The sequence below is a fragment of the Brassica rapa genome, chromosome A03 (genome assembly GCF_000309985.2).
Source record: "Brassica rapa cultivar Chiifu-401-42 chromosome A03, CAAS_Brap_v3.01, whole genome shotgun sequence".
Classification (NCBI taxonomy): Eukaryota; Viridiplantae; Streptophyta; class Magnoliopsida; order Brassicales; family Brassicaceae; genus Brassica; species Brassica rapa.
The window spans coordinates 34923796-34928290 of record NC_024797.2 but is presented as its reverse complement, the minus strand read 5'-3'; the positions used below and the strand labels follow the sequence as shown (position 1 = coordinate 34928290).

The 4495-nt window shown below is 45.3% G+C and overlaps 1 non-coding gene across 1 annotated transcript; it reads right to left on the bottom strand.

Moving 5' to 3' along the window:
- Positions 1–580: 580 nt before the first annotated feature.
- Positions 581–685, bottom strand: LOC117133162. The gene has a single exon (XR_004457003.1). It is a non-coding gene; the product is annotated as a small nucleolar RNA R71 (small nucleolar RNA).
- Between the last annotated feature and the right edge of the window lie 3810 nt (positions 686–4495).

The window sequence follows — 4495 nt, the reverse complement described above, 5'->3', positions numbered from 1 at the left end:
CGATCGATACTACACCGCGTACGTCGATCGATAACGTGTCGTCAAAAATGGTAAACATATTATTCTAACTCAGGATGAGAACGGAAACCTGTATGACCAGGCCGGTCATCTGCGTAATGCAACAGGTCAGAAAATAGAAAATAGATGCTCAGGGAACTGTAATCCCTGATGCTGATGCTACAGGAGTTGCTAACCTGTAGATGAGGACGCTCGATCGAAACCACTGGCGACTACAATCGCCCAGATGAGTACTATTCCAACAGATCCTGATTCGACTTCCGGAGATCCAGAAGCAGAATTTCGAGCTGAAGCCTCAATACTACACTCTCGTGTCGCAGATACCCTACTCTGGGTTACCGCACGAGCATCCTATGGACCATTTGGAACGGTTCGAGGATCTAATCGCTGCCATTCGGATGGAAGGAGTCCCGAAGATTACCTGCTGTGCAAGCTCTTCAGATACACGCTGAATGGAGAAGCGATGCACTGGCTTAGGCAGCACCCACAGGATCTTTAACATCCTGGAGCGACATCAAGAATGCTTTCTTACGAAACTTCTTCGATGAGGCGCGCGCTGAAGAACTTCGGAACAAAATTTCCACATTCTCGCAGAAGGCTGGAGAGTCCTTCAAAGATGCGTGGATTAGATTTAGGTTTTCCAGCGAGACTGTCCACACCACGGATTTAATGAAGTGCAGCTGCTAGCACTTTCTTCCGAGGTCTCGCCTTACAGTATCAAATGGCTCTTGATACGGCGAGTGAAGGAAACTTCACTACTCGGAATCCGTTGGAAGCTGTGAGACTTATCGAAAACCTTGCTAACAGCAGCAGCACCAAAAACACTGACTCTGAACGGAAGAAGTCTGTAGCCTCTATCGGGAAGGAACAGATGGACGAAGTAAGAGCTAAGTTAGATGTGGTGCACGAACTTCTTAGGAAGCAAGTCTGTTCAGCTGAAGGAGAAGTAGCAGATACTGAAGGAGAAGAAGATGTGACTACATCGAAGGTACCGGATTCCAAAAATTTGGAAACCAGGGCGGAACAGAAACTTCTTTGGAAATGGCAAAGAAGTAACCAAAGTTCACAATTTCAAAAACCCTTCAACAACAGCAAGAGCTACTCGAACTCTTACTATCAAAATCCACCACCCCAAACTCAGGAAAGCAAGATCGAAGAATGCTTGATCGAGTATTGTTGGGACAACAACAAATCACCGTGGATTTCAACGGTAAGATAGACTCTGCCTACAACAATCTGAACACCAAAATCGAGACCTTAGGGACTCAGGTGAGAAAAACTTGAAACCCAAGTAATTCAGACGGGCGAGACTATTAAGAGGCAAGAAGCTTTTGCTAGAGAAGCAGGAGCCGACAAAGGGAAACACCACGTAAATGCCATCATAGATGATGAATTCTGGCAAGTGGTGAGAAAATGAAAACTTGAGGAAGGAGATTTCAAAATCGAAAGCTCCATGAGTCTCGGCGGATCCCAATGGTGTCGACCGATGTCGATGAACTCGCATCGATCAACAGACCATGATGAAGATCGATGGACGGATTACTCCAGACATCGATCGACGTCGTCTGCCGATTCGACTGAATGCAATGCGGTTCGAATTCTAACTCATGAAGAATTCGCAGCTAAGCATCCTCACCCACCTCCCCTTTCTATGAAAAAATCGATCGATCGGTTAACTCAACCATCGATCGACAGAGTGAGTCCGACGTCGATCGTCACAACACACCTCCCATCGATCGACAGGCACCTCTGACATACCGAGTGCGGTTACCCTCAATCGATAATGATTATCAAGCACTCAGACCACCACCTAAACCATTAGCAAACCCACCCGAACCAAACCCAACCCTTTAAATAGTTCAACAGAACCTGTTCAAGAAGAACAAGAATCTGAAGGGAGAAGGTTAAGGAAAAGAAGGAGAAGATTCCTAAAAACCTTAAGAGGGAAGCTAACGATAAGGAGATGGATGGTTTCACTAAACGAGTCCTCAGAATCCCAATCGAAAAACCTTTTGATGAAGCTTACTTCACACACCGGTTGTGGATGTTCTTCAGAGAAACAAAGGTAACTGAGGAGGACATTAGGAGAATGTTTCATCAAGTCAGGAAAGATGAAACACAGGATCACATTGACGAAGAAGAGTGATCCTGGGAAGTTTGCAATACCATGCATAGTCAAGGGTGTTGAATTTTCCCATTCAATGTGTGACACAGGAGCATCGGTTAGTATCCTCCCTAGGATCATGGCGGACCAGCTTGGTTTGACCATCGAACCCTCAACAGAATCCTTCACCTTCGTGGATCTTTCAGAGAAACGATCGGAGGATCATAAGAGATCTGGAGGTACTGATTGGTAATGCCCTTGTCCCTGTAGATTTTCATGTCTAGACATCGAGCTTAACTGGAACTCTTCACTTCTGCTTGGAAGATCCTTCCTAGCTACAGTAGGAGCTGTATGTGACATGAACAAAAACAAATTGTGTCTAACGCTCATAGACCCAAACATCCACTACGATCCCATCCGACCTAAGAGAAAGGTAATTAATTCTGTGGATTATGGGAAAGAACTTGGCTTCATTGGCGCATGCCATTGTGGAGCAGAGTATGAATCGGAGTACGAAACAGAGTACTCGGAATCGATCGACACCCCAACCTTTCCATCGATCGATTCCAATGTGTCAATGGTGACCGATGACCACAACAACACGTCACTCGACGTAATGCACCCACTTGACCATTTCGCTTCACCTAATCATTGCTACCAACATTTTGCCTTCCAACCTCCAACAGGAGAGGACATGATGATTATTCCATAGGCAGTTGGGCAGACAGTGGTTTCCATGAAAGTTTTGCAGTTGACAATGTAATTACTTCACCTCATGAGGAACATACCGAGGAATACGATGAGGATTACTGGAAAGAACGTGCAATAGAAATGTCTTTGCAGGATGAAAGACTAGAAATACACAATTTCACCAACACATTTCCAACATCGTTCGACGCTGTGCACTCCACTTCGGTCGATACCCACCCTCGTCCAGCAAAACAACCGCTCACATCGATCGACACACCAAAAGGAACATCGATCAATATTCACGCTGCAGCGAAAATTCAGGAGCAGGAGAATATTGATACCTATATAAATCATTTTTCACCTTCGAAACCACCTACACACATCAGAGCAAACACACAAGCAAATAAGATGAACACTCTTCCTTCTACATCAACAGAAAAATCCATGAAGAGCAATCATCTCAAGAACACAAGTTCTACATAAATTACTCTGCCATCGATCGATGTAACTGTATCTACATCGATCGATACTACTCTAAACCCTAATCTCTCTATTTCTAAAAAAAATAATTATGCAAACATTGATTACAGTTTTCTAACACCTGATGAATTTGGTATTTTCAGGGATCCAGATGGCAACGCACGTGCAATGGATGGAAGGATTTTACAAGTGTCCAGAGAGGACATAGCAGACATCCTTCAAGTAACCAATGGACCCGACAACCTGTTCTCACAGCAACGTGGCACTCCAGACGTCATTCTAACAAATCCCAACAACCACGCAGGAGTCACCACAACAGAGACCAACCCAGATCTATCACGCCAACCAAAAGGGCAAGCATCGATCGACGGTATATGGAGACATCGATCGACAGGGTAACACCAACGTCGATCGATATGGATAATCCGACGTCGATCGACAGACGCTATGAATGTGGGAGCCGCGCTTTCGACATGTATGGAGCCAGAAAGTTCACTTGGGAACAAAGGGACGAATATGGAGTCTACAGAGATGAGCGTGGACACGCACGAAGCGCAGCTGGTGAGATGATACCTGTCACAAAGGACAACATCAGGAAAATACTGGAAAGAGCATCTCTTTTTGAAGAGAGCCACATCTGTCTTCCAGAACATGCCACTTCCTTCACACTCACAAGACTGGCACCAGAACTCTACACCAAAGAAGAAATCGATGAAATGGTGTTTGGTATTTGTGGAGCTCAGGAGAAAGTGGGAGAGGAGCTCAAAACACTGGTAGATGAAACACATCAGCCTTTGGATAGAGGCTACAATGAGCTTTTCAGATGTATGGCAGAAATGAGGACAAAAATTGATAGTTTACGTCAGCAACTTGAGAAGGAAGCTACGACCTCAGCATCGATCGACGCACCATTTGCAACATCGATCGACGTTAGTCTTCCTACAGCTCAGACCCTTGTAGAACCGCGATGCTCAACACAACACAAGGATGAATGGGAAGTCTCATACATCGACACAAGGATAAACGACGTTTACTGCCCTCTCAACAACAACGTGGACTGGCTAAGCACCAAAATCGAGCTACTACAGCAAGACCTGGACACCATTCGCAAGAAGGACCAACATCCAGCCACATCGATCGACATGTGCACCTTCATATCGTTCGACGCCAAAGTCTCAGCAATGAATGAGAGGCTGAGGACTT